Genomic DNA, 20244 nt, shown 5'->3' with positions numbered 1-20244 from the left:
TTACAAGTACATACACAAACCTGTCTGAGCTTTTTATTACATCTTATTGTGTGTGTGTGTGTGTGTGTGTGTGTGTGTGTGTGTGTGTGTTTTAACTGTTTTTATTCATCATGTCAGTCTCTATATCCTGGGAATCTGATAGAATGCTTAGAATTGTTGTGTAGAATAAATGACAATGACCTATTTATACTAAAGCCTTTTTAACCGGTGTTCACTTAACATAATTGTCAGATCAAACAGAGCTCTCTTCCCACTTTAAACATAGCCTGATGCTCATAGTCTCTAAGCACTCACAGCTGAAATTTCACTTGCTCTTGCATTTTTGTATCCACCAGCCAAATTGTTTCCTTCTTTCCTTCCTTCCTATCTTCCTTCCTTCCTTCCTTAGAAGGAGTCTCACTCTGTCACCAGGCTGGAGTACAGTGGCACAATCTCTGCTCACTGAAACCTCTGCCTCCTGGGTTCACATGATTCTCCTGCCTCAGCCTCCTGAGTAACTGGGACTACAGGCAAGCGCCACCACGCCCAGCTAACTTTTATATTTTTAATAGAGACTTGGTTTCACCACGTTGGCCAGGATGGTCTCAATCTCTGGACCTTGTGATCCACCCGCCTTGGCCTCCCAAGTGCTGGGATTACAGGTGTGAGCCACCGTGCCCAGCCCAAACTGTATTCTTATGGACATTAGGTATCTTAGTTCCCAAAGTGTTTATGCCCACTGTACTTATTGTAACTACACAATGTAAATATTACATAAACAAATGAAATGGGAGTGCAAAGAGGGGGTTGTTTCGATAAAAACTATTTTTGAAGTATTGCAAAAAGGAGAATTGTTAAATAATTATTGCAAAAGAGATGCGGACTAGGCAACTGTGAATGATTAGGACCAAAGGATGTAAATAATAAAGATACAGAAGAATTCTCCACTCAGATGGCTTTACATTCTTGTCCACTAGAGAGTAACGAAAAACTGGAAAACACAGATGATGTCTCAACGGACATGTTCTATGTAAGTCAGGTGAATTATAATTACAAACAAGATATTTGCACCCCAAAATAATGGCCTCTAATCAAAAGACTGACACAAGAATATATATACACACACACATATATACACATATATATACACACACAGACATTGAAAGAACAGGTACATATGTATCATTATTATAATCATTTTTATGATTTTTATGATTCCTTGTTTTAATCAACTTTTTCAATTTGCTAATTAATTATGAAATTGGATAAGAGACCATCTATAAGGCAACCGTGTAAAGGGAGTCACAGGTTCTAAATAAGCACATATTCAAAATTTGGGAACACATTTAGAAAACTATTCTCCAAGAATTTATTTAAATCATTTAGCTTTTTTCCCCTCTGATTATTAAAATTAGAGGTACTAAGGTAAAGATTATATTAACATGAGGACAGAGCACATGCATCCATCTTTCCTACTACCTAATTTATTGATATTTTCTGTTTTGAGACAGGATCCTGCTCTTTTGGTCAGGCTAGAGTGCAATGGTGCTATCAGGGCTCACTGCAGCTTCAACCTACTGGGCTCAAGTGATCCTCCCACCTCAGTATCCCGAGTAGCTGGAACTACAAGTGTGTGCCTCCATGCTCAGTTAATTTTCATATTTTTTGTAGAGATGTGGTTTCGTTATGTTGCCCAGGCTGGTCTCAAACTGCTGGGCTCGAGAGATCCTCCTGCCTTGGCCTCCCAAAGTGCTGAGATTACAGGCATGAGCCACCATACCCAGTCTACTACTTAAATTTTTTTAGAGAAACAAATCCAGAATAGCAGTTACAAACAGAAAGGACACCACCAGCTCCTGGGAAATTTTGAGGAATTCCTGAAAGATAGGAAGCAGATGGAGTCAGAATGTCAGAGAAACAAAAGCAGAGATAACAACAGCCAAAACACATAGATGAGAAAATTACTTTTAAAAGCAATTACACTTATAATCAAAACTCGGAATCAAAAATCAAAAGGAGCTTAGGAAATAGGGTAACTGAAGTACCATATTTTGATCAACCAGGGCAATTTCACCCCTCTTGTGTCTACTTGGTGTCTACTTATGTTAAACGACAGGCAGTAGCTATGAGTCTACCAAATATCCTTTTTTAAAACTATCTCCAAAGAAAACCTAGCTCTTTAATAATGTGAGTGATCTTCAAAGATAAGGTTCTTCACACTACTGATGGGAGTATAGGAAAAAAACAGAGTGAGGCCTAAAAAAAACTTCACCCTCCATCAGGAAACTGGAGAAAGAGAGGGAGAGAAGAAAGAAAGAAGAAAAAGAAAGAAAGAAGAAAGGAAGAAAGGAAGAAAGGAAGAAAGGAAGAAAGGAAGAAAGGAAGAAAGAAAGAAAGAAAGAAAGAAAGAAAGAAAGAAAGAAAGAAAGAAAGAAAGAAAGAAAGGAAGAAAGAAGAAGGAGGAAAAGAAAAGAAAGAAGGAAGGAAGGAAGGAAGGAAGAAGGAGAAAGAAAGAAAGAAAGAAAGAAAGAAAGAAAGAAGGAAAGAAAGAAAGAAAGGAAGGAAGGAAGGAAGGAAGGAAGGAAGGAAGGAAGGAAGGAAGGAAGGAAGGAAAGAAAGAAAGAAAGAAAGAAAGAAAGAAAGAAAGAAAGAAAGAGGAGCAATGGACTTCAGCTTGCACATGCTAAAGCCATAAATACGTTACTTCCTGAAGTGTGTATTTTTGGCATAAAAAGCTCCCAGAATAAATATTAGGCCTTGAAAAGTAGGAAAGTACCCCAACTAATTTAAGACTACTGAATTAGCAGAGAGCTCCCACACTCTGAAAGAATCTTCACAAGCTGGCAGACCACATTCCTGTCCTTCCATACAATTTTCAGAGAAGCCTACTTTAATCGGAACATATGTTCACAAACAATTAAACACTGATTATCATATGCAAATATGAACCATCAACAATCACTGAGGATTTGACTAAAAGCAGCACCAGAAAAAAAGAAGCCCCATAGTCACTAAATAACAGAATGCCCAATGCAGTGGAGTGAGAAGAACAAACAGAAGACAACTAACACAGGTACAATTTCTATCTCAGAGAGGTTTTAGATGATAGTGCATTTATAAGACAAGAAAAAGATTTCATGAGAAAGAAACAGAGATCTTGGAAAAACATGCTCACAGAAGTTAAAAATAAAAGCAATTCAATAAATGTGCTGAGTGGTACATTGGGAATAGCAGAAGATAGAATGAATAAGCTGGAACATCTCCCTGAGGGATATTGTTGGAATGCATGAGCAAAGGACAAAGAAATGGAACACATGTAAGAAAAGTTGAGAGATCTTTACACTATGTATATGCATTTATATCTATTTTCATTTGATCATTATAGCCACCTCATAGGGTGGATTTAATTACTATTGTTCACTTGGCAGATGGGGGAAACAGTGTTTCAGTGTCACACAGTATCCTAGAGCAAGTCAATAGTACTGCTCAGTCTAGGATTTGAATCTTTTAAGCTCCAGGCCAAGTTCTTTCTCTCCTTGACAGTATGTGAATGACTATCGAGCTCAGATAACTAGTAAATTCCTGTTGTTTACATTAGAGTACTAGGACATCCAAAAGGAGAGCATGAAGATGCGAAGTTAAGGAGACTGAAGCCCAGAGAAGGCTGTTGGATTTGGCAACTGACAAACTTTCAGAAAGATTAAATCAGGGCTGTGGTTCTCATAAGTCAGCAGCATTATTGGGAACTTATGAACCTGCTGAATTCTGGGTCTCATCTTCAGAAATTACGATTCAGGTAGTGTACATGGCTTCAGAATCTCCAGTTTAATAGATACGCCCAGATAATTCAGAAGCAAGTTCAGAATTGAAAGCACAGAGTGGAGGATTTGGAGAGATCCAGGTGGCTAGAATTCCCAGGATAGAGGGCCAGAGAGGAGAGAGAGTTCTGAAGACATAGAGTTTTCCTTAAGTCTTCAGCTAAAATCTGTCAGCACATGATTGTGAGCAAATGACTGCAGTCTTAGGGAAAAAAATGCTGAAGCAATTGGAACAGTTTCTGGAGATTACCCAAGACCAGAAGTAGTTCATGTCACACTTGCCAGAGTGAAATATTTTTGTAATACAGAGGGCACTAATAGAGTACTCAGAAAAGTATTGCCTCACTAGTGAAGCCAAATTAGCCCTAACTCAAAGAGCGGTCATGTACATCTAACAAAGCAAAAAAGTAAGCCTTGGAAGGATCAAAATTTTTCCGAGTAACTTAACTACATCCTAAAGCAGAACTTAGGGATACTTAAAGAAACATTCCTTATTCACAAAGGACGGTAATGAGAAAAATTAACTAGTAGAAATAGATTCAGAAGTTACACATATAATAAAATTAGTAGATAAGGACATAAAAACAGTTATTATAATTATAGTCCATATATTCAAAAAGGTAGAGGAAAGCATGAACATGTTAAAAGAGATGTAGAAGTATTAAAAAGACAAATAGGACTTCTAGAGCTAAAAACAACATCTAAAGAATGAGATTAACAATGGATTAAACGCCAGAAAAAAAATTAGTGAATTTAAAGTCCTAGTAATGTAAATAATCAAAAAGTAAAAGATATAGAGAAAAGAGAGGAAAAAAAATATGAGTACACCGTCAGCAAACTGCAGCCCAATTTTGAGCATATATATGGTTTGCGCTCCCAGGGTTGAAAAAGGAGGAAAGAAATATAATTGAAGAATTATGACTGAAAAATTTCTAAATTAGGTGAAAATGATCCAAAAAGCTCAATGAACTCAAACACGAAGAACTTAAAGAAATTTACATAGAAGTCTTAACATAAATTAAATTGCCTACAGACTATAATAAAGAGAAAAATGTTTAATGCAGCCAGAAAAGAGAAGACATATAACTTGACAAGATATAAAGATAAGGATGGCATTAGAGCTCTTATTAGAAATAATGTGAATTAGAAAATAGTGGGGCAGCATCTTTAAAGTTCTGTAGTAAAAATAATGAGAAGTATAAGGCCTTCCCTATCTTTGTGTCAGAGCCCAGAATAAATGTCCAGAAAACAGTCGGAGTGTAATAGTTATCTGATAAATCAGTGAATATGTAGGCCCTTTTTTCTCCAATCAATGGTTGGTTTAAAGGGTAGAGTTGTGTTTTTACAAATACAACAATCAAAATTCAGAATAAAATTATAAATGCGAATACCATGTATCATTGTACACTTTTGCAATGGTATTTTGATATATGAGAACTCTTTAAAACCATTGTTTATTATTTATAGTGAGAAAAGTAGAAATTATGGATTAAAGCAAGAAAAAATAACATTTTTTTAAACTCTTCTCCAAAACAAAGAGTGGTTAATATCAAGTGAAAGTCCCCATATTCACCCTGGCATTCAGCTAAATCCAGTCATGCTCTACCTAGAGCTGGAAGCATTTCCTTTCTTTTTTCCCCTTCTCTTCATTTTCCTCACTGGGTCTATGTTCTCAAAAAAGTCACCAGAAAGCAATGACTATCCATAGAAGCAAATTCCCAGGGGATTCCAAGGTCCCGACAGCTGTTGTTAACCTCTCTCAGAGTGCAGATGGCTGGGTGCAAACTCTCAAATGCAACCCACGGCCCAGCAGTAGAGTTCAAGCTCTTGTGAATAAATCATGCTCCTCCACTCAATATTCTGGCCCTGGGTACTGGGAAGCATTTGTCATTCACCTGAGTCCAAACATGTCATTATAGAATTGAAGAAAGTTTTGATTATATATTCTTTATGAACCACCTACATACAACACTTGGGACTTCTTGGGCATAGGCACATCTGTGCAAAGAATTCTAAATTTGCTTTTGGTATAACGGCCTTGACAGTGACAGAGTCTCCCACCTGCCCCTCAATGAAAGGATGCATTTGACTCAATAATAATTAGCATCAATTATGGGAGAGCTCTTTGTGAGGACTGAGTATGGTCCTCCCAGGCTGCAGGTGCAGAATTATCCCCGTGACCTTTTGCTCCAGGATCGGTCATCGAGGAAAGGAGTGGGAGCCGTCAGGAGGGAATCACAGGCTGTTTATCTTCTCTAAGAATCATTGTCTGGCCTCTGCTATTCATGTCAGCAGCAGCATTTTCCTCTCGGGAAACCTACAGGAGAGGCTGAGATGCCTCATCTGTGTGCTTGTATGCTGGAGCCTTGCGAAGAGGCACCTGGTTTTATTTTCTGTGTATCTTTATGCTCGCTCACAAAGAAAGAAAATCTACTTTATTACAAGGAACAAAAACATAATGGAAAGAACACAGGTGGCTGAAGGCTGACTGACAGGCAAGCACATAAGGAATAAGATGCCAGACAAGGCCCCTGTGTTTCCAAATGGCAGCTTCTGGCCGCCAGCGTACGTGTGGAGCCTGCTGCGTTTGGAGGAACGCTAACCAAAAGTGGCCAAAACCCTCACCCTTCTTCACTCACAAGCTTCAAATAATGCAGGTATTACAAGATGCTACATGGAAACTTGTCTTTTCTCTCATTTGCTTTAGGGTTTTGCTTCATATCACAAGAACAGAAAGAAAAAAATCAAAAGACAGCTGTGAACAGCTTGTATTCTGAAGAACTGTTTTGAGAATTCTATAGATTGAATGCTTTTCTGGCTCGTTGCCATTCTTGGTGATAAACAGCACTCCTGTTTAAGCACTTCTCAGTTCCCACTGATCCGTCATGGTGCTTTGCAAATCATTTTGTACCATAGATTACAATGATCTGTGCCCTGCTTTCCTCCCCAGCCCCAGAAGCTCCTCCAGGAGAGAGTCTGCATCTGACTCATGTTTGCTTTGCCTGCCGCCTTTCCTGGTCTTCCTGAGGGTGGGTGACAGCTGGGGAAGGAAGGACCCCAGAGGCCAGGAGAACTGGGACCAGTCAATTAGAGCCTGTTAAGCTTCAGATTTCTATCATGAAAACTAGAGCCATAAGATCAACCCATTTACTGTATGTCTTTATTTGAAAATCACTTTCTCCATGAACTTTACCATCAGAAATTTCAGCACCCCTAATATTTCATATTTCCCTCTCCTCCTTTAGTTTTTTTCTTTCGTGCTTATCACAGTCTGAAACACTACTTAGTTTGCTCAGTTTTCTTGTACATTGTCCATTCACTCCATTATATGATGGCAGTGATTTCAGCCTATTCTGTGTCCTACTTTATTTAGAGTGGCTAAACAGTGCCTGGTGCATAGTAGGCTCTTCATAAATTCCTGCTTAGCTAACTAATTAAAGAACAGAAGCATGTAAATTCTTTGTATATCATCGTTGCTTAAAAATCGTTTGCTTAAAAGTGACTTGGCTGAATGAATAAACCAAATTAAATTCAACAAAAATTTTCATGTATTTGTGCAAGTTCTTTGATAAGTTACATGTTTAGTAACATTATGTCTGCTAGAGTTTTTGTACCTATACGTTTAAAAAGAAATATTATTGGCCAGGTGTGGTGGCTCACGCCTGTAATCCCAGCACTTTGGGAGGTTTAGGTGGGCGGATCACGAGGTCAGGAGATCGAGACCAATCCAACTAACACAGTGAAACCCCATCTCTACTAAAAATACAAAACAATTATCCAGGTGTGGTGGCATGTGCTTGGAGTCCTAGCTACTCAGGAGGCTGAGGCAGGAGAATTGCTTGAACCGGGGAGGCGGAGTTTGTAGTCAGCCAAGATTGCATCACTGTACTCCAGCCTGGGTAACAGACCGAGAACACGTCTCAAAAAAAAAAAAAAAAAAAAAAAAGAAGTGCTATTAACTTTTCTTTTCCTACTTCAGAAATACTCAGTGTGGCATCTATATCACTAATGGCATTAGCTGAAAGGAAAACAAATACTCATATTAATGTGCAAATTATAAATCTTGCTTATTGATTTGGTTGCAAACAGCCATAGTGAAACAGAGGTGAATACAAGAATTGAGCAAATGTTTAAACACAACTTGATTGTCCATGAGTTCACAGCTTCCAATAACATTTAGGTTGGATTATTTTGAACTCTCAGCTTTGACCTGTTTTAATTGCATTTGCTGTTTTTAGAGTAATATTTCATATTACCAAGCCTGAAATATATTGTTAAAGTAATTGTGGCAAAGTTCTTTACGATTTCAAACACCTGTGGTAGGCGGAGAAATGCCCCCCTCAACCCCCGGCAAAGACATCCATCTCCTAATTCTCGAAACCTTGTGAATGTCACCTTACATGGAAAAAGGGAGTTTGTGGATATGATGAAGGATTTTGAGATGGGAGGATTATCCTGGATTATCCTGGATTTTCCAGGTAGGCTCAGTCTAATCACATGAAAAGTAAAGACCTTTCCTGGTTCTGATCAGAGGGAAATGCAACAATGAAAGAATGGTGATATGGTTTGTCCCTGCCCAAATCTCACCTTGAACTGTAGTAATCCCCACATGTCAAGCGTGGGGTTAGGTGGAGAAAATTGAATCATGGGGCAGTTTCCCCCACACTGTTCTCATGATGGTGAATAAGTCTCACGAAATCTGATGGTTTTATAAATGAGAGTTCTCCTGCACAAGCTCTCTTGACTGCCACATGTAAAGTGTGATTTTGCTCCTCATTTGCCTTCCGCCATGATTGTGAGGCCTCCCCAGCCTTGCTGAACTGTGAGTCAGTTAAACCTCTCTCCTTTATAAATTACCCAGTCTTGGGTATGCATTATTAGCAGAGTGAGAACAGACTAATACAAGTGGTCAGAGAGATTTGAAGGTGGAAGGGAAAGGGGGCCTCAAGAAGCTAGAAAAGACAGGGAAATGAGCTCTCCCCCCAGGTTCCAGGAGGAAGCACAGCCCTGCTGGCACCTTGATATTAGTTCCATAAGACCAATATCACATTTCTGCCCTACAGAACTGTTTCATGGCACTCAGTTTGTGGTTATTTGTTACAGCAGCAATAGCAAAACTAATATTCTACCTGTTCTGATCTCACTTCCCACCACGTCCCTCTATGCATTTTATTCTAATAGCTATATTTGTCCACCAAAAACATGGAACATTGAATCAAGACAGAGACTTCCATATCTTTGCTCTTACTGTTCCCTCCACTGGCACCATGTCCCCACCTTTAAAGTGATTACCCATTATTCACAGTCCAGACTGAATCATCTCTGGGTCCCAAGCCAAATATAATCACTGCTCTTTCATTTATTTTTCATTGAGTTCTTGCACACTTAAGTAGCATTTTTTTTTTTTTTACTTTGTCTTGCAGTATGTTTACTTTGGTCTCCTCCACCATAGTTCCCAAAGGACAGAGCCCTGTGCTTTTCATCTTTGTATCCTTTATAGCACCTAACTTAGAATCATACATGTAATGCCCATTTGATGTATTTTTGCTAATTAAATGATTGCAGAATGGCAGATTGTCTGTTTATTTTCCTAATCTGTGGAAAGAGTTGTAGGAAACAGTATTGCTCAGTTGTGCTCTGGGTTTGGTAGAGAAACAGTCTTGGATGCACGTTAAAGAATGGATAGTAAATATCTATTACCAGGTGTCAGGAAGTTAATTCGGTGTGAGATATCATAAGTGGGTGGAAATGCTTATAGAAAACAGCCTGAATGACTCTGAACTGCTAAATAAAAACACTACATAATGTAATCAAAGACAGAAAAACAGAATAAGTAATAAAACAGGTGGTTGTGTGACACAACTCAAAGAGAAAAGGGCTATTCCCTAAGAATAAAAATTAAAGGACAAAATGTCAAGAGATTTGCTTAAAATGAGAATGATTTAAAAAAAATACACTATAAAGAAAAACATATCCAAGAAGAAAGGATGAGAACACAGTTCAGTCATAAAAATGGCAAGCATCTTAATTCCTCTCCATGCTCAGAAAGCTCACTGGCAAATAGAACATTTAACTTATTTTTTCTTTCATTCAACAAATAATATTTCTGTACCAAATATCTGCAATATATTTTGATAATTTCTGGGGATATGGAATTAAATGAATATACTTGTTTCTGTAAAGTTGCTCACAACATAGTAAGGGCAGAGGGTGGTTTATGTGGAGTAGGCTTGAAAACGGAAAAGTGTATCCACAGTTATACTTCAGTGGAATGAGTGCCAGAGTATTTCTCAGTTACTCTTTCGTATGTATACTAGTTAGGATGTTTTTGGCTATAAAAAAACCCAACTCAAAATAGATTGTGGAAAGTGGAAATGTATTGACCTCTATAACTAACAAGCTCATGGGTGGAGCTAATTTCATTCATAGCTGGATCTGGGGCTCAAGTAATATCAAAAGAGCTAGATCTTTTCATCTCTGGGATCTTCTGTCTTTCAATGGTTGGTCTCGTTTTCAGGTTCCAGATGGAGGCAAGATGAATTCATTTTTTTCTCTGTTTTATTTCCAGGGTAACTGAAAGTTTATTCTTCATGAACTTCCAGTAAAATGTTATTACTTTTCATTAGTTCTGATTGGGCCATTTGCTCATCTTTAACAAATTGCCACGACAAGGGGAATGTGATGCTCTAATTGGCCAAATATAGTCGTGTTTGGACTCTGATTCAGGGGAGCAACCAACTCTGCTTAGAGCACCATGACTGGGAGAGAGAGAAAAGATGGTACCCAGATGAAATTCAGGGTGCAGTTACTGGCAGAAGGGGAAAAAACTGTTGAGAGGCATCATAAAAGATGTATGTCCACTAAGCAAGAGAACCAGAGACAAAGAATAAGGGAAGTAGGAAATACAATGTCAAGAAAAATGTTATTGATAAAATAACTACTGAGCTGAATTTTGGAGGACAAGGAAGAGTAAGCTTGAAGAATGTGCTCCTGTCCTTACCCCAGAGATGAAAGGTAAGTTCAAACCACCAGGTGAGGTCACGAAGATTAAAGCCATTTAGTACTGTTTTGATATGGGTTTTCCTTTAACTGTGGATCAAAGACTGCCAGCATCTATATCATGGAAGATAATTATTTTAAAATACAACTTTATCAGTCCTCACTTCACACCAACTGAATTTTGGATCCTTGGGTCTGGGGCCTAGAATCTGTACTTTAATCAAACCAAGTTTGCCCGGAGGATTTTTATATATGTTACAGTTAAGAACCACAGTTCTATATCTAAATACTTTATCCAATTACTTAGGAGACCATGGATACAGTATTCATCCAACGAATAGATATTTATCTAGCACCTAATACATGCCAGTCAGTCTTCCAGGCACTGGGGATATGTCAGTGAAATACAGTTACTGTTAACAGGACATTTCTACATAATTTGTGAGGTCCAGTGCAAAACAAAAATGTGAGGACCTCTTGTTCAGATATTAAGAATTGTAAGACAGAAACAGAAGACCATTAAACCAAGTGCAACTGCACAGGTCCCATGGCCATGAAACTGGCCCTGCCTGCCAGTATAACATCTAGAATCTAGCAGAGCTAAAGACCCTCAGAAACAAGAAGACTGTGAGCTCTTAAAATAAAAAACTTAGAGGTTATCAGAAACACACCTCTTCCTTATTATCTTTTTGGCTCTGTTCCTCTTATCAAAGTAGATATCATTACAATTAACTCTGACTCTTATTTCCTTGAGTTATTGATGTTTTGAAGAGCAAAAGTGTCTTTGAATTTGGTATAGATCAATACGATTAGTCTTTCTACTTTATCGTACCATTGGTTCTCAAAATCTGATCCTCGTAACAGCAACACTAGCATCACCTGTGAACTTGTTAGAACTGCCCCAGTCCTACTGAATCAGAAACTCCAGTGGTGGGGCCTAGCAATCTGTGTTTTAACACGCCCCCAGATGATTCCAATGCATGATAAAGCTTTAGAAGCACTGTATTGTGCATACACCATCTGGGGCTGAGAAGTGAGGCATTTTTGGTGTATATTTCCATCAAAAACAAATTGTACTTATAATTGATTTATTATTTATTTGTTAGCAGAATCAAGAAGGTATGTCCATTTAAGTAATTAGAAAGAAATATACCTAAAACAAAGTGATTTGGAAAGGTGAATAACAAAAGAATAGACAAACTTTGACAAGTGAGAACTAAAGATGCAAAGATTAAAATCTTAATAGTAGAATGTAGGTTGGCCAGGCGCGGTGGCTCACGTTTGTAATCCCAGCACTTTGGGAGGCCGAGGTGGGCGGATCACGAGGTCAGGAGATCGAGACCATCCTGGCTACCACGGCGAAACCCCGTCTCTACTAAAAAATACAAAAAAATTAGCCGGTCGTGGTGGCAGGGGCCTGTAGTCCCAGCTATACTCGGGAGGCTGAGGCAGGAGAATGGCGTGAACCTGGGAGGCGGAGCTTGCAGTGAGCCAAGATCGCGGGCCACTGCACTCCAGCCTGTGCGACAGAGGTCTCAAAAAAAAAAAAAAAAAAAAAAAATAGTAGAATGTAAGTCAAAAAAGAATTAACAAGGTAAATAATGGCACGTTATAATTCTAAAGAGTATAATTTAAGGTAGAGATATGACATTCCACCAAGTAATATATCATCAATATTCATGCAACATAAATTACAGGGTAAACTAGAAAAATAGATTTTTAAAAACTAATAGAAGAGGTCTTTAGTTCACCTGATTTTAAGTCTCTAGCAATCACCTTAACAAAATATAAGAATATTTATAGAAAACCTAAATTGTGTAATTGAAATAGTTTATCTTATTGATGAAATTCAAACACCATCCTGAAAATGGAAATTTTTTTAAGAGTCCATGAAACAATTACAAAATGAACAAAAATCAGAACATATAAAAATATCAATAATTTACAAAAGGATAAATAGTATAGACAATGTTCCTCAATTACAACGCATAGAAAAATACGCAAGTAACAAAAACTGAAAACCAAAAGGCCCTTTCACGTGGACACTGAAAAAAATTTTATCAGAAAAAATATAAACCGAAATCTCAGTATGTTTAGGAAACATGATAAGTAAAACACTACGTAACGGAACTGTGGGAAACAATAAAGAAACACTCAAAGGGAAACTTGTGGACCTAGATATTACCTCAAGAAAAAAGAATTTAAAAAGAGCCAAGCCAATAGAACAGAATAGAGAACCCAGAAATAAGGCTGCCATCTACAACCATCTAATCTTTGACAAAGCTGACAAAAACAAGCAATGGGGAAAAGATTCCCTATTCAATAAATGGTGCTGAGATAACTGGCTAGCCATACGCAGATAATTGAAGCTGGACCCCTTCCTTACACCATATACAAAAATCAATTCAAGATGGATTAAAGACTTAAATGTAAAACCCAAAACTACAAAAACTCTGGAAGACAACCGAGGTAATACCATCCTGAACATAGGCATGGACAAAGTTTTCATGAAAAAGACTCTAAAAGCAATTATAACAAAAGCAAAAATTAACAAGTGGGATCTAATTAAACTTAAGAGCTTCTGCATCTGCCCAGCAAAAGAACTATCAACATAGTAAACAGACAGCCTACAGAATGGGAAAAACTATCTCAAACTATGCATCTGACAAAGGTCTAATATCCAGCATCTATGAAGAACTTAAACAAATTTACAAGAGAAAAACAAACAACCCTATTAAAAAGTGGGCAAAGGGCATGAACAGACACTTCTCAAAAAAAGACATACATGCAGCCAACCATATGAAGAAAGTTCAATATCACTGATCGTTACAGAATGCAAATCAAAACCATAAGATATCATCACATACCAATCCCAATGGCTATTATTAAAAAGTCAAAAGTAACAGATGCTAGCGAGGTTGCAGAGAAAAGGGAAAATGTATACACTGTTGGTGGGAGTGTAAATTACTTTAACCGTTGTGGAAAGCAGTATCCTAATTCTTCAAAGAGTTAAAAGCAGAACTACCATTCTACCCAGCAATCCCAGTACTGGGTATACACGCCCAGAGGAATATAAAGCATTCTATCATAAAGACACATCCATGCTAATGTTCATTGCAGCACTAGTCACAATAGCGAAGACAAGAATCAACCTAAATGCCGATCAATGATAGACTGGGTAAAGAAAATGTGGTACATGTCCACCATGGGATGTTATGCAGTCATAAAAAAGAACAAGATCATGTCTTTTGCAGGAACATGAATGGAGTTGGAGGCTATCATCCTTAGCAAACTAACATAGGAAAAGAAAACTAGACACCATATATTCTCACTTGTAAGTGGGAGCTAAGTGATGAGAACTTATAAACACAAAGGAAACAACAAACACTGGGGTCTACTTGAGGGTGGGCTAAATACTTGGGTGGTGAAATAATATGTACAACAAACCCCTGGGACACATTATTTACCGATGTAACAAGCCTTCACATGTACCCCCACACCTAAAATAAAAGTAAAATAATAAAATAATAAAAAAGTTAAGAAACATTCAATCTATAAAGGTGGAAAAAAAATGGAAGGAAAGCAGAGGAGGGACTAAGTTTTAAAAGATACAGGAAGTAACAAAAAAAAAAAAAAACAGAAAATATAAAAATCATGGAACTAACAGGTAAATCTCAAGCAGACTTATTGGAAAATCCATCAAAAATGGAGGAAAACAACAAAATCTCCCAGATAACTTAAGTCCAAAAAAAGATGCAGAGGGGAAAAATTACAAATAAAATAAGAAATAAGAAGAAAATAACTGTAGAAATAGAGAATATTAGGAGATAAATGTAAAATTCTTTTGGCCAACTCTATATAAAAGTTTTGAAAACCTAGATAAAATTTACTAAAATATACCCCAGAAAAGATAGAAAATCTATAGAAAAATTTCATTTGTTAGCTTTGTAAATTAAAACTTCTAAGTAAAATATCAGCAAACAGAATTCAGTAGTACATTTAAAAGAATAATTGACATGATAAATGGAGTTTATTCCAAGAATCTAAGAATAATTCAGTATCTAAAATCTATTTATGTATTTTCACCACATTAAAAGATCAAAGATAAATAGCTTATTATTATGTCAATAAATGCTAAATATACATTTGAACAAAAAAAGAACAATTCTTATCTGTTTTTTAAAAAGTATGATGTAGGAAGTAGCATTCTTAATGAAACAAAATGTTAGAACAGGCCCATTAAATTAGTATAGTCACTTTATAATGTGATACTAGCTTTGTCTAAACCAACTGATTTCCCAAAATTCCCTTCCGTGTAGGTTTCCAGTTAAGGTGGGTCACAGACAGATTCTTGTGTAAGATTTGGAGGGCAGAAATGGAGCAGCAGCCATTCTGTAGTTCATACATGTTGTACTGGTATGCTAGCTGATTGCACTGGCATGGAACAGTAGCCAATACTGCAACTACTTCACCTTCCCCTGGATTGACCTTCAGCTTCTCTGACTCCTGGGGCAGTTATCTGTTTAACTGTGAGGTGAAGGCTTCCAGCACCTCCTGAGAATTGGCATGTGTTGTAATCCATCCTCGTGAGTGTTAGTTCTAGCTTATCCTCACTCTCTTCCTTACATCCATCTTCCCTTCCTAACTGCCTGCTTTGTGGGCTTCAAACTCTAGCATCAGACACAAAGGTATTCTTAAAGACTATTTAACCAGCTCATTTGTGTATAATCTACTACAGGTTGGAAACAAGACAAAGATTTCCTTAACTCATTATTTAATATTGTACTAGAGGTACTAATCAATACTGAGAAGAGAAAGAATTTACAAGTATACAATTTTAAAAATAATTTGGTTTTCAACATACAAAGAATCTAATATAATAGCTATTTGTAGATATATGACTGTATGCTTGGAAAACCCAAAATGACACTATCCCTCATTCACAAATGCAACAGAAAAAGAAAAATGCTTAGAAATAAACCTAACAAGACTGAATAATACCTCTATGAATCAATATTTTAAAGCTCTGAAAGATCCCAAAGTAGATTTAAGCAAATAGAAAGACACACTGTGTTCTTGGACAGGACGCCCTTGCATTGTAAAGATATGGATTCTCCAAAAGTTAATTTCTAAATTTAATGACATACTAATAAAAATATCACCTTTTTTTGTGGGGAGAATGTGACTAGACAACATGATTTTAAAGTTTACATGAAAAGTTGGATGAGAGGCCAATAAAGCTCTGAAAGTGAAAAACAATGAGCAGATACTAAGCCAACTAAATATCTAAATAGGTTAGAAATATTTACCATTTTAAACAGCTGCATACTGACACATGGGCTAAGAAAGACTAATGGGAGAGTGGTGAGCCCTGGGGGCCGCACAGGGCAGCAGGGCAGTGGGAGTGCATGTTGAACCGATGCAAACACTGAGATGCTACTCATTTCTCCAGCTCTGATTCACTGTTTTACCAGAGGTCTAATCAGGCCTCTATCTGCCTCCTTCTTGAGTAGGCAAAGACATCTCAAAAGCCTTCCTTCAGCAGCTTCCTACTCCAGGTGGCCAGACGGGAATTCCAGACCCACATTGTCTCCTGGGGCACTAACACAGTGGCAAGCTTATTGGTGCTAAGGCCACCACAGTTGGTGTGACTGGTTCAGGGTACAGCATTGGAAGAGCGTTTGGTTGCTGGATGATTGGCTATGCCAGGACCCATCTCCAAAGCAGGAGCTCTTTTCCTGTGCCATCCTGGGGTTTGCTCTGACTGAGGCCACCGGTCTCTTCTGTTTGATGGTCGCTTTGCTCATCCACTTTGCCATGTGAAGCTTCATGGGGGTCACATACCCATCCTTGCTACTTCAACTCCAAGCCATGCCCAGGGCTGGGGTGTTTGAAGCTTTACTATTAAAAACCACACTCCTCTAAGCTATTTTTTAAAATGCAACAAAAATAGAAGGTCCTGAAATAGATTGAAACACAAATAGTAATTCATTTTATACTAAATGTAGCAATTCAATAAATGATACTGAGATGGTTATGTCCTTCCCACTGTACATCAGGTTCAATACCTAACATACAATAATTTGAATGTGAAAAACATTAAAGCACAAGAATACCAAAAGAAAATTTTACCTTTTTATACCTCTACAGAGGTAAGGACCATTCAAATTGACTGGAAATAACCCATAAACTACAAAAGGAAAAATTTTTAAATTTGATTTATAAATTTTGTATTACACAAGAAAAATCTACTTTGTGGACAAAAAAAACCAAACAAGCAACCAAACAAAAAATCTGTTTGCTGTTCTGTTATAGACTGTGTTAATCTCCTAAATTAAAATAAATAAATAAATAAATAAATAAATAAAACACCTCCTGGAAAAAGTAAAGACCAACAACCAGTAGAAACTGGTCAGAGTAGACTAGTTTACAGAAAAGGAACTACAGTGACTCTTAAACATACAAAAAGATGCTCAACTTTAGCTGCAATTAAAGAAATAAAGACACAATCTAAAATGTGGTACCCTTTTCACCTGTCAAAAGGGAAAGCATTTGAAATTTTGATTAGCACTTTTGGAATCACTATCAGCAAATAAACATCCTCATTCATTACTGGTCAGGTATCCTATGGAGGACAAGTAGGCAATACTTATCCATATTACAAATGCATATACTCTTAGACAAAGCAATACCATTTTCCAGAGCTATATTAGTACATGTGCAAATGACATGCATAGAAGATAACTCGTTATAGAATTGTCTGGAATAGCCTAAGTTCAGGTACAACCCAAATGGCCATCTACAGCACATAGGTTATACAGGTTAGGTTGCTTCCAATCAGTTAAATACAAAGCAGCTGTAAAATAAAAATCAAGGCAACTTTCTGTCATGTCATGGATGTTAAATGAAAATGAAAGCTATGGAACAATGAGTATAATTTGCTATCTTTTATATAAAATAAGAAGGAAAATAAAGTCATGATTATTTTAAAATAACAAGCACTACACATTGCTTTTTAAAATCTTTTTATTTATATAGGTCATATTTGAATACATTTTGAAAAATTATATTTTTTTAAATACCCTAAATATTTTTAAAATACTCATTACTATGACACATAAAGTAAGTGTGTGTTTATTTACAACCCACTCTGACAATTCCTTGTTGTAAAATTACCTTCTCCTGCCCTTCCCCACTTACATCATAGAGCACCTTGCAAAAGACTTTGTACCTACATTTGAAAGATAGTATCAATAGTAGTGATACCAATTGTAATGATTGCTAAAAGTTATAAAGTACCTGCTATTTTTAACATTTAAATATTAAAGGTGTAAACTTGATTTAATCTTCAAAACAATCTTCTTATGAGTTAAGTGACAGAAGAATGGGAAGGTCAGGGCATTATAGAAGTGGAGGAACTTCCACCCCAGAGCCTGTGCCCTTCATCCCCCTCCCCCTCTCTCTCCACCTCTTGGAAGCACTCAATCAACACTTGCTGAATGACTAAATAAATAAATAAATAAATAAGTATTTGCATTTCAAGGGAACAAAATTGAGATGGTGTCACTTAACAGGGCTCACAGTCCTGAGGAGCCATAAAAATACAAACAATTATCAAGATGCTACCTTTCCTTCAGTTGGAGACTTTCTGTTGGAAAATAAACTGACTTAAGAACAAAGGGGATATGGATATGCATTATCTGAAAAGTTCCAGGGGATACATTAGTCATGGCTAGATCCAAGGTCACAAAGGATATAATCCTGGCTTGATCTCTCTAGCTGTCCTCCCTGCACCACCACCACCACATGCCATCAGTAGTTCACATTCTCTTTCTTTCCATGTCTCAACTCTGCTTTTCTCTAGGTTGACTTCATTCTCAGTCTCACTTAACTGTACCTAAGGATCACAAGCCACTTTCTAAAATCTAACTTTTCTTTCCTCTCTTCACAGTTTGGAAGTGAATTCGACTTCCTTGTGACTTCATTTTACATTTTATCTTTCTATCGCAGTGCCACGTGTTTGCAGAGGGAGAATAACATGTCAGTGAATTTCTACAGAGCAGTGCCAGGGAAGGACAATAAAACAACAGCAAAACCTTAAGTTCCATATAAGAAACAGAATATTAAGAGTAATGCAATTTTCGTTTTGTTTTGTTTTGAGGCAGAGTCTTGCTCTGTCACCCACGCTGGAGTGCAGTGCTGTGATCTCAGCTCACTGCAACCTCTGCCCCCAGGTTCAAGCTATTCTACTGCTTTAGCCTCCCAAGTAGCTGGAATTATAGGTGCCCACCACCATGGCCAGCTAATTTTTGTATTTTTCGTAGAGACGAGGTTTCGCAGTGTTGGCTAGGCTGGTCTCAAACTCCTGACCTCAGGTGATCCACCCGCCTCAGCCTCCCAAAGTGCTAGGATTACAGGTGTGAGCCACCGCACCTGGCCACAAATGTTTACCAAAAAGAGAAGAAGAGGTCATTTTAAAAGCAAAGCATGTTTGTCTTAAGCAAACTTGCCAAAATCATAACTTTTAAATGTCACACCAGCAGTTTCACCTTTTCATCTCATCTGTTGAGGGTACTAAAAAAGAAAATTGCAGCAAGCTAGCTATCATCAAAAGGTAAATGGAGAGTTTGGATGCTATGAGCTTGGGTTGCCAGGTCAAAAGTTCCTCTCTTTGTGTTGTTATTTGCTTTTCTTGCTATGCCAAATTAATCTGAAATTTAAAATTAATTTAAAATCAAGTGAGAAAATATTTAGGTATAAAGACCTAATTGTGAAAACGGAATACTTCCTCCACTGAGACTGAGATTTATGGCGAATTTTCTCTTCCAAGATGAAACCTTCATTTTCCCAAACATACTTATCAGAAATTCATTTGGATGGTCTGTTTTCTTTTTCTTGTAGATGCCTGAATACTACATTATAGTGTCTTTTTCTCATTCATAGAACAGGGAATAAAACCTGAGATAAAAATACAAAGTCAATTACAAGAAACTAAAACTGTGTTTCAAGGAAGAACACTGAGTGTGACCATTGTGGTTTGTCTAGAATTTTCCTGGTTTTAGCTTTGAAAGTACTGAGTTACAGGAACTCTCTTAGTTCCTGGCAAATCATTCTGTATCTTTTAATTGGCTTGGTGTGAGATTTGAGACAAAAATCAGAAATGGTCACATAAACCCTGTATTAATATTTGATGATGGTTTAGCTACTCTAGAGGAGTGGCTGTTTTAAGACCGCACATTAATTTATAATGCCAAATTTTACACTGGGCCTTGGGAATTCTAACAAGACAATGTCCAAGAGCCCACTTTTAAATGAGTAAACATTTAAAATGAGTAAGTTAATACTCTCATATAATATTTTTAATGTTGCCAATTAAAGCAAGAAATTTACATAAAATACACAAAGAAGAAAGTTAAGCTTCAGTAAATGGCATGGTTTATTGACTGAT

General features: G+C 37.2%; 1 pseudogene; it reads left to right on the top strand.

Annotated features, from left to right (window-relative positions):
* Positions 1-16229: 16229 nt before the first annotated feature.
* On the top strand, positions 16230-16619 carry LOC126953467 (ATP synthase F(0) complex subunit C1, mitochondrial-like; annotated as a pseudogene).
* The last annotated feature ends 3625 nt before the right edge of the window (positions 16620-20244 follow it).

Source organism: Macaca thibetana, chromosome 4 (genome assembly GCF_024542745.1).
Source record: "Macaca thibetana thibetana isolate TM-01 chromosome 4, ASM2454274v1, whole genome shotgun sequence".
NCBI classification, from domain to species: Eukaryota; Metazoa; Chordata; class Mammalia; order Primates; family Cercopithecidae; genus Macaca; species Macaca thibetana.
This window is presented reverse-complemented; position numbering and strand designations above follow the sequence as displayed.